Below are 11,493 nucleotides of genomic sequence, written 5' to 3' on the forward strand. Positions count from 1 at the left end.
TGTTCTTCACATTCTTGGCATCTGATAATAAGATCTGGCAATTGACAAGCACTTAATAAATATTTCTTGAATAAATGGATTAACCAAACTATGAAAGGTTCATTCACATCTTTTCTACATACAGGTACTTACATATAAAGGATCCTGTCACCCAGACATGTACTATTTACCTAGATGTTGTGAAGTCAACCTATCTCTTGAGATTTAAATTCTGAGCTAAGCCTAATACTTTCATACACATTTTTGCAGGTTCTCAGGGGCATATATTCTCAAGGTCCTCCTTTCGTGTTATTTCAATTCAGTTATAATTGACCTTCTATGACTCTCCTTTCTATGTAGGAAATCAAACATGAAATTTAGCTTTTTTTTTTTTGTTTATTCCCCAATCATTTATGTGAGGCATTAGTGTATGTGTGTATGTGGATCTGCGTGTACATGTATGTGCAGTCTTTGAGAAGGTCCAGGGTGATGGAGGGCTATCACCTTGCAGATAACAAACTGAATATTAGACGCTATTAAGAGTCTTCCTGTGATATTCCTGTACAACCTGCCCCCCATACAGTTTTCTTCACATTGTTGTACAGAATAATTTGTTTCCACCTTTCTACTGAGTTTGCATATCCAAAGGTCCATTAATGTGCTCTGCTAAAATAAGGAGTAATCTAAAATAAAGAGTAATCTAAACCCACTAGAAGAACTGGTAGACACTTCAAAGCTTCAGTTTCTTACTCCATTGTCTTTATAAGCATACATGAGATTTATTTTTCAAAAGGTATGATTTAAGCCATACTGTCTACCCTACTTCTCACTTCTCCCACAAAATACAGAAGGAGCTAAAGTCAGCTTTGTGTTGCAAATGACAGTTCATCTATCCTGCTATGTATCTCAACACATACATGTTCATTTCCCAAAACCAGACGAAAGCATACTTCTTTAGGAAGAGTATCACTGCCTGTTTGCAAGAGCATGAGATTTGGAGTTGGAAGAAATATGCTTGAATCCTGGCACTATAGCTTGCTACATGCATTAATTTTAGATAAGTCAAAACTATGGAAGACTCCTTTCTTTTTCCTACATAAAGATACTTACATATAAATCCCATAGAAAAACTATAGCATGGTTATTCAAATTGCTGTCAAAATTAAGTAACAGACACAAAGGTGTTTTGTGAAGTGTTATTAATGCTACAAATCTTAGCTATTTATTATGATTATGTGTCTCAACTTTAACAGATTGTTTCATGGGGGGTGGTTATTTACTTTCTAACACTGAAGAAATGTAGTGATGAGCTTCTAAGAAGCATATGAGTATGACCAAATGCTTTGACTTGAATAAATCTGTTTGAAGGTTAGTGGTCATCTTTGATATAAATCCATTCGTGGTGATAAATGTCCACACTAAAGTCCCTGGGTTTGAAAGGCTAGCTTGCATCATCTCCCATTCCTTAACACAATTTTATTTTTTTTTAAATTAAAGGCAGTTTTACAACAAAATGAAAGGAAGTTTTTTATTTTATTTTTTATTACAAATAGTTTATTGTCAAGTTGGTTTCCATATAACACCCAGTGTTCATCCCCACAAGGGCCCCTCTCCATGCCCATCCCCCCCACATCCATCAGTCCTCAGATTTTGTCAGCATTCAAGAGTCTCTCATGGTTTGCCTCTCTCCCTTTCCCCCACCATTTCCCCCTTTCTTCTCCCCCTTGGTCCTCCGTTAAGTTCCTCCTAATCCTCCTATACGTGCAAACATATAAAAATATGGAACGCTTCACGAATTTGCGTGTCATCCTTGCTCAGGGGCCATGCTAATCTTCTCTGTATCGTTCCAGTTTTAGTATATGTGCTGCCAAAGCGAGCACAAAATGAAAGGAAGTTTAACCAATGAAATATAAATCACTTAATATGACCTTATCCTAATCCAGTCATTGGTTTCCTTAGTTTTCAGATGCCCTTTCAACTCCATGATGTGCTATATTGTTTCATAGTTATTTTAGTGATTGAGTTAATAATCTTTTATTTAACATTATATCATTAACACTTCTTATGCTATATAGTTGTTCATCATTATCTCTTTTAATAGCTGCTTAATAACATTTGGGCTATTACCAAATTACATTATTCCATTACCTTAATATGTTGTTATTTACATGGACATTTAAATTGTTTTCAAATAATGCATTAATACTTCAGCAAATATCTTTCTGGGTAGAACTTTTTGTTCATTTCTTTAAGGATTTTAGTAATCTGTACAACTCAACATGGGGCTCATACTCACAACCCCAGATCAAGAATCTTAGGCTCTACTAACAGGCTGGGTGTTCCTGTTCTTTCTTTAAAATGCATTTCTTTTAGTAGACTCAAGAGATTATTATATCCCCTTCCAGAACGACTAGCACATAGGGGAATATCAAGGTCAACATAATATTGCCATTTCTTCATGTGAATATTTAAAACTTTTAAATAGTTTGGATAATATATAAAAATTGTTACCTCAAGGTTAATTTTAAATTTCTATTAATAATGAGGGTGAACATTTTCCATAGCTTTATTAGAGTTTGCTTTTGTGTGTATAAACTGTTTCTATTAATTGCCCATTTTATCTGCTGGGATATTTTCTTATAACCTATATTAACACCTTACTGTAAAAATTTTCATAATTTTTGCTTTTCCTTTTTTAACTTAATTTTAAATCAAATGGCCTTAACTTTTAGATGGTCAAATAAGGCTTCAATTCTCTTTATGATTTCTTAGATTGTCTCAAATAGAGGAAGTGATTTTATCTAAAGAGTTGATAAATATTTTATTTTCTATCTTCCTACATTAAAAAGTTATAAGTGTTTTATCCTTGAAGTTTATTTAGAAGAGTTGGGACTTACTTATAATGCTCCAAATTGGCAGCTTTAATAAAATAACATGCTCTCTGATTTCTCTGCGCAAACATGGAGCAAGGGAAAAAAATCTGATAATCATACATGAAGAATAATTTTTAAAAATGCCAAGAGTAGAGAGTTACTGCAGACTGACCCAGGTGTAGCTATTTCTTTCTTCACATGACCCTGTTGAGAAACTGATGAACCTGTGAAAAAATTACACACTATAAATGTGTTTTCTATTTTTCTGTTTTCTGGAAGATTATGTATAATTTGGAAATCACGTGTTTCTTGCATGTTTGGTGAAAATCGTGTGTGTTATTATCTGAGGGCATGGTCTTTTGTGTGAAGACTTTGAGAATAGGGAACTAGTCTGCTTTGCAAATCTTTTGGTAAATTGTTACATTGTAGGCAACTAACTTTTATTTCATCCAAGTTTTCAACATTTTTTTTTATAGTGCTCTTGGCATTTAAAATATCTTGAATGTAACTGTAGTCATGCCTCCTTTTAAATCACATTTTCATTTGTTCCTTCTGTCTCTTTTCCTGCGTAATCTTCCAGAGAATTCTTGGGACGCCTGGGTGGTTCAGCTGGTTGAGTGTCTGATTCTTGATTTTGGCTCAGATCATCCCAGGGTCATGAGCTTCAGCCCCATATCAGGCTGCACGCTGAGCCTGGAGCCTGCTTAAGATTCTCTCTCTCTTTAGCCCTCTACCCCTTTCCCCAACTTGTGTGCACTCTCTCTCTAAAATAAAATGAGAGGAGCGCCTGGGCAGCTCAGTCGGTTAAGCGTCTGACTTCGGCTCAGGTCATGATCTCATGGTTCATGGGTTCGAGCCCTGAGTCAGGCTTTGTGCTGACAGCTAACTTAGAGCCCAGAGCCTGCTTCGGATTCTGTGTCTCTCTCTGACCCTCTCCTGCTCATGCTGTCTCTATCTCTCTCTCTCTCAAAAATAAATAAAACATTAAAAAATTTTAAATAAAATGAGAAAAAAATTAAATCTTCCAGAGAATTATGAAGATTATCTCTTAAAAAAAAAAAGACTTAAATTTATCTTTGGTAATGCTTCTAATGACTTTGTTTTCTATTTAGTTATCTGCTTTTAACTTGATTACTGTTTTCTAATTTTATTATCCTTTACTCACTAATTCCAACCTTTTCCTTTCCTACTTATAAAGCTACATTTTCATTCTAAATACCGCTTCGGCTGTATTCCCCAGGCTTTGATAAATAATTTTCTAAATATTTTTTTTAACATTTCTGTAATGATTTCCTTTTCAGTTATTTAACAGAGGTATTTTAAAATTTCCAAATGTGGGGCGCCTGGGTGGCTTAGTCGGTTAGGCGTCCGACTTTCGCTTAGGTCATGATCTTGCGGTTCATGGGTTCGAGCCCCGCGTCGGGCTCTGTGCTGACTGCCAGCTCAGAGCCTGGAGCCTGTTTCAGTCTGTGACTCCCTCTCTCTCTGACCCTCCCCTGCTCAAGCTGTCTCTCTCTCTCTCTCTCTCTCTCTCTCCTAGAAATAAATAAAACATTTAAAAAAATAAATAAAATTTCCAAATGTATGAAAGTTCTTAATTCATTTTATTATTGACTGCTAATTCAATTACATTTAGGTAGGAAAATGTAATCTGTATGCCACCAATTCTTTGAAATCTTTTGAGACTTAGGGCCAGTATTTACAAATGCTAATTTTTATAAATATATACATCGAAAGAATACATACTTAAAAATTGATAGGGGCTGATTTATATATGTACATTAACCAGTCATTTATGTTCAAATTTACAGTATATTTTTTTATATACACTTGACATGCCAGTAATGAGAGATATGTTGAAATACTCCACTATGAGGAGACAGTTTTTTCATTTTGTTTCTGTAATCTTACTGTTTTTTTACTGGTAGTTTGAGGCATTTTTATTAGGATGATACAACTTTAGAACCGTTATATTCTCAGGGTGAGTTGACATTTTATCAATGTAAGTGACAAAGTGACAAAGATTTACTCTTAATATTTTTGATCTTGATATCTCTATGCAAATTAATTTTTTTAAATGTTTTATTTATTTCTGAGAGAGAGAGAGAGAGAAACAGCGTGAGCAGGGGAGGGTCAGAGAGAGAGGGAGACACGGAATCTGAAGCAGGTTCCAGGCTCTGAGCTAACTGTCAGCACAGAGCCTGACATGGGGTTCGAACCCATGAACCATGAGACCATGACCTGAGCCAAAGTCGGATGCTTAACCGACTGAGTGACCCAGGTGCCCCGCAAATTAACTTTTAAAAGTGTTTTGCTGGTATATATTGTGTCCTTTCTATGCCCTTTTTTAAAATTAAAAAATATCCAATCTGACAATCTGTCTTCTAACTGACAATTTGGTCTATTGTAATTATTGATATATTAGAACTTCTTAAATCTGTGTTTAGTGTGTGTGTGTGTGTGTGTGTGTGTATTTTTTGAGAGAGAGAGAGAGAGAAAGAGGGAGACACAGAATCTGAAGCAGGCTCCACACTCTAAGCTGTCAGCACAGAGCTGGTTGCGGGGCTTGCACCCACAAGCTGTAAGATCATAACCTGAGCCGAAGTCCAACGCTTAACTGACAGAGCCACCCAGGCTCCCCTGTGTTTATTGATTTTAGCATTTCCTTATGTTTTTTTTTTTCTATGTAGAGGTTTCAAGATTCCTTCCAGTTATAAACATTGTATATTATAAAGTAGGTAAAATTAAATAAGTAGCATCATTCAAGCTATACATTTAATTGCAAACAGTATGAGAGCAATCAGGATGCTCATTCTTGAAGGATGGATTCTATTTGAATAAGCAGAAAGATTAACATTGACAGTAGGAAGCAGGATGAAGGTATACACTGTAAAAGAAGTTGATAGAGGCCAGGGAAGAAAGAGGTCATGATTATAAGAAAAAGACCTACAGCCTAGAAGGAAGGCAAAGCAAAGAGAAAGGAAAGAGGGGCTGGAAGATGATTATAACAATGAGCATAAATATTACAAATATGTGTAGATATTTACTCTAGAGATTAGAGCAGCAACTTTAACCCTTGCATTGGGCTCTCCATAGTCTCAGAGTGGTAATGCAAAAGAATCCTACATCTTGAGTCATTTGATAGAGGAGAAGTAAGTTGGAAGTGAATTGTTCCTGAACTTAGGTTCAGGGAAACCGTAAGTGTCATTTTTAACTAGTGAAATCTTGTTTCCACAGGAACAGTGAGACCTATCAGTGGAAGTAGCATCCAAGCTGTTAGAACATTCCAGGGTCCCCACATGCTATCTGTGGACTTCTAATGGAGAGAGGAGCTTTTATGAAATATTTATTAGAAAGTAAACTGGACTTCCCAGTACCATTTGTAGTTTTTGTAAGTATAAGGGTAAAGGCTATCTCACACAGTGTTCTGAAAAATGTTCATAATTCTGAAAGAAGGGAGTAGAAAATATTGGTCAAGAAATCCCATTATAAGAGAGCAAGGTTTGAGTGCCCTCATTTACATTCCAGCCTGGGAAATGGTCTTTCATTGGATGATAAGAGAAAGGCAGAAGCTTATTCATGACCCTTCTATTAGAACCAAATTTATGAGTGAAAAAGAAATAATGACTGAAAATTTACAAGAATTATGAGGCAGGAATGGAGCAATGTGTTCTGAGCTTTTCCTCTTGCTATCATTAATAAATCTAAGCTGCCTAGTTGCTACTCTTATCCCAGAGAGCTGAATGATGATTAGGTCTCTCTCCTACATTAGCAATCTGAATGCATTAACAAAATGTCACTTTGTTCAAGATTAGATGTCAGAGGGGGTCAAAAAAGCAAATGCCAGATTCAAATCCACACATCCACAGATTCCTACTCTTAGTGCCAGCTGAAGGAAACTGCTATCAGGGCTGAGTCTTGTGTAACCTTCCTCAGGCTGCCTATGGAGTTTTGTCATCAGTGTATCAAACGGTCACAGTACAAGGAAAGTTGAACAATGTGTGTGATGCCCCACTGTCAAAACTCTTTTCCATAAGGCCATCATAATTAAAGAGTGTGGTGCTGGCACAGAGGCAGACTGATTGGTGAACAGCCTAGATGACCCAGACCCTCAAATATGTAAAAACTTAGTGTGCACTTAAATCCTCATCTCTTGTTATGTACAAAAAGAGGGGGGCGGCGTGTTAGATTTTAATGTAATGAATATGCAAACATTGTAAGAAACGGTCATTAATTACTCCAGTCTAGAGATGAGGGCAGTAAAGTTTGTAGGATGAATGCCGGCAGTATAGAATGCTTTAAGAGCATGACTCTGTAGTCGGTAACCTGTAGTGTAATTTAGCTAGCAGCTTCCTGTCTTTCTCACTTGAGCAAGTTGCCCAGTTTTTCCAAATTCACAATTCTGCAATCTATAAAATGGGAGTGGCAATTAAACCTATCTTGGGCAACTTACATGTTTCCTCATCCCAAATAGTGATATTGTAAGACTTTCACAGTATATAGTATTTGGAATAATTATTAGAAAATAGACCTTGTTCCCAGAAAATGTAACCATGGGAAAGCCTAATATCTGTCTCATAACCACATCCTTTCTTATCAAATACTATTAATTCATACATTAGAACAAAGAAGGGAAAGATTGGTCTATATAAAATTTTAAAAAATTATGTGCAAAATCTTAAAAGGAAACATCAAACCAAACATTTTGAAAAATATGTCAAACTGAACTTTCTGTAGATCTGAAAATTTGGAGGGGTATAACTTCTAGTGAGTCTGTTGGCAATAAATTCTCTTAACTTCCTTTCTCCCCCACTTCCCCCCAAAAGTATCTGTATTTTACCTGTACTTTTAAGGAACATTTTCATTGGATATAGAACTCCTGGTTGAGAATTTTATTCTTGCAGACCCTAAATCTATAACTCTGTTATTTTCTGGTCATCATTGTTTTTGATAGGATATGAACTGCTACTTTTTCATTATTCCCCTGTGTGTCATGGAATGTTTTTTTTTTCTCCCGGGGTTGATTTTAAGATATTTTGTTTTCTAGAAGTTCAACCCTGATCAACATAGGTGTGATTTCTTTGTATTTGTCCTGATTAGATTACACTAATATTTCTGGATTTGTGAGTTGCTGTTTATGATAAAGTTGGCCAGTTACATGAATTTAGAGTTTTTGATATTGTTCCAGATGTAATGGAGGTTTTGTTAGCGGGGTTTTTTTTTTTCCAATCTATTTTCTCTCTGTGCTTCAGTTGCATAATTTTCATTGAGCTGAGTTCAAGTTCATGGATCTTTTGTATGTCATCTTCTGTTAATCTCATCCAATGACTTTTTAAAATGATTTTTGGATTTCAGATATTCGATTTAGTATTTGGTGTTTTTTTTACAATGGTCAAATCTCTTATGAAATTCTCAATATCTTCACTTATCTCTATCTCTTCCTGTGAAGTGAACTGTTCAACCTTTTAATCTTAGTTATTTTAAAGTCCTGTCTGACACACAAAAAAATGCTCAACATCACTCCTCATCAGGGAAATACAAATAAAAACCACAATGAGATACCATCTCAAATCTGTCAGAATGGCTAGCACTAACAGCTCAGGCAACAACAGATTTTGGTGAGGATGCGAAGTTAGAGGATCTCTTTTGTACTGCTGGTGGGAATGTAAACTGGTGTAGCCATTCTGGAAAACAGTCTGGAGGTTCCTCAAGAAATTAAAAATAGAACTACTCTATGACCCAGCAATTGCACTATGAGGTATTTATCCAAGAGATACAGGTGTGCTGTTTCAAAAGGGCACATGCACCCCAATGTTGATTAGGAGTGCTCTTGACAATAGACAAAGTATGGAAAGAGCCCACATGTCCATCGATGGATGAATGGATAAAGAAGATACACACACACACACGCACGCACGCACATACACACACTGGAGTATTAGTCAGCAATCAAAAAGAATGAAATCTTGCCATTTGCAACTACATGGATGGAACTAGAGGGTATTATGCTAAGCGAAATTAGAGAAAGATCAACATCATACGACTTCACTTATATGAGGAATTAAAGATACAAAGCAGGTAAACGTAAGGGAAGGGAAGCAAAAAAATAATATAAAAACAAGGAGGGAGACAAAATATAAGAGACTCTTGAATATAAAGAACAAACAGAGGGATACTGTAGGTGTTGTGGGAGGAGAAATGGGCTAAATGTGTAAGGGACATTAAGGAATCTACTCCTGAAATCATTGTTGAACCATATGCTAAGTAACTTGGATATAAATTAAACAATAAATAATTTTTTTAAAAAAGTCTGTCTGAAAATAGCAATACCTGGTTTGCTTCTGAGTACATTTCTTTAGACTATTGGTTACATGTTACATGTTACTGTCTCTCCCCCACCCCATATCTGTTCATTTTTTTTTATTGAATAGTGGATACTTTGATACCTTATAAAGACTGTATATTTTCTAAAGTCCTGTTATTTTCTTTGGAGAGTGTGAAGTTTTGTTTTAGTAAGCAGTTAAATTACTGATGGATCATCTTGAACCTGTGAAGTCTTAGTTTTGTGATTTGCAAGACCAGATCTATTTCTTTCTTACCCTCAGTGTTTTAGTCCTGGAATGTAACTATTCCTGAAGGTCTTTCTCCATGTTCACTTCCCAACTAAAGTTGGTGTACTCCGTGTTAATGGAGCAGAGTTCACACTTTGCTTGTTCTATTGCCTTCTGCATTCTTCATTCCTCTCCTCTCCCAGTCTTATAATACTTGGGGTGCCTGGGTGGCTCAGTCGGTTAAGCATATGACTCTTGATTTTGGCTCGGGTCATGATCTCATGGTTTGTGAGTTTACGCCTCACACTGGGCTCTGTTCTGGCAGTACCGAGCCTGCTTGAGATTTTCTCTTTCTCTCCTCTCTGCTTCTCCACCTCCCTCCTTCTCTCCTTCCCTCTGCCTCAAAAAAAAAAAAAAAAATCTATAATACTTAGTTCCCTTTTGTAGATTCAGGTCCACTCTAGTACCAGAGGAAGTTTGACCTAAGGCAGAAGGAATCAATCAGCTCAAAGCCCACATAAAGTCTCAGCATAATTTCTTATAGGTATTGGCACATGGCACTGAGATTGTGCTTTTATCTACATTTCTTTCAAATCATCTTCTTATAAACCATGCAGGACAAAGAGCTAATCTTTGAGCTTAGTTCTCCTCCCAGGAACCAGATTCCTGCTTCTGAATTTTTATTCAGTGCTTGTAGCCCTGCTATTCTTACATGGAACATCTTAATCCTGTCTGCTTGTTTGGATTGAAGGGTTTTGTTTTGTCTGCCTTGGGTTCTTTCTTGCTCTGTGCTATCCACTCTTGGGCAAGTTTGTTCATGATAACTTTTGACCTGGATTGAGATAGTAGAATCCACTAAAGAATGTTGGTGAGCCAGACCAAACATCCTATGTTAATCTACTTCTAAGTTCTTTGAGCAAATATTTATTGAACTTCTTCTGTATGCCAGGATCCCAGAATATAGAGATGAGTACTATGGAGAAATCCTGATATGTAGTACTGATTACTTACCCTAAGGGTAAAAACCACTGGTTGTTAAAACTTGAATGGGGGAAAAGCATATCTAAGTGTATGTGTACACAAATAGTATTTATCCTGATTGAATAATGGGAGCTTCAGCGAAATAGTTTGCATTGGCCTGATGCTCAACATTTAATTTGCTTTACCCATCAAACCAAAAGACCTTCCTTCCCAGGCTGCTGCAGAGAAACTTTCTGAAGTCAGCTTATGAGCCCAATGCTGGGAAATGGCATTGAGCATAGCTGGCATGTTCCTGAGGCAATGGTTACCTAAGGGGAGCAGTGATGGAGGCAAATTGCTTCTCAATTTTATGCGACGCTGACTTGTCAACCCAAAGGATGCATTTCATTATCTGTGACTTTGCTGGGGATTAGTTTGGACAGCTCATTGAGGCAAATCTGCCTATCAAAATAACACTTGAGAGTTTTATTTATTTACTTAAATAGATTTTCCTATTGTAAAGAAAATTAAAAGCAAAAAGTGAAAACAATTAACTTTAAAAATTAGCAAAAAAAAAAATGAAACCTAACAGTTTTTGGAGCAGTCCATTTTTCCAGATATAACCACCCATTGCAGTGGTCATTCGTTTGTCCTGTGAAGGGATTCAAGGGTCAGAAATTAACGAGTTGCTCTGTTCTTTTTCCTTCCATTTCCCCCTTGAGATGGCCACAAAGAAAAGGTATTTTTGTGATCCTGCTCTGTCATTTCAATATGCCAGTGTTTCTGAATTCTGTACTAGTCTAGTCTCATTCTCTTGGGATTCAAATATTTGAGCAGCAGAGCCTGAACCTTACAGCACCCTCCTTTATCATTAATCCAAGAATACAGGAACAAATGCATTTCTGTCCACCCATGCACAAAAGAGGCTTTGAAAACTATGACAGAAGTTTTGAGAATATGCTAAACAGTAGTGGTTTTCAACATTTTCTTAGCTCTGGGACCCTTTACAAAAGTTTGGTGTAAACGGATGGAAACGTAATGTCTCACGTGTGTCACTCCAATTTGGCCCTTCAAGTAGCTCCTTGAATTAATGCCTTAAAGGTATTTGAGTATGTTGAAGGTAACTCACG

At 36.5% G+C, this 11,493-nt stretch overlaps 1 non-coding gene across 1 annotated transcript; it reads right to left on the bottom strand.

The window, feature by feature from the left end:
* Nucleotides 1-1,752: 1,752 nt before the first annotated feature.
* LOC120223884 lies at nt 1,753-1,859 on the bottom strand. The gene has a single exon (XR_005526394.1). It is a non-coding gene; the product is annotated as a U6 spliceosomal RNA (small nuclear RNA).
* Between the last annotated feature and the right edge of the window lie 9,634 nt (nt 1,860-11,493).

The sequence above is a fragment of the Hyaena hyaena genome, unplaced genomic scaffold, assembly GCF_003009895.1.
Source record: "Hyaena hyaena isolate Hyena2069 unplaced genomic scaffold, ASM300989v1 scaffold_1057, whole genome shotgun sequence".
In the NCBI taxonomy this organism is placed as follows: domain Eukaryota; kingdom Metazoa; phylum Chordata; class Mammalia; order Carnivora; family Hyaenidae; genus Hyaena; species Hyaena hyaena.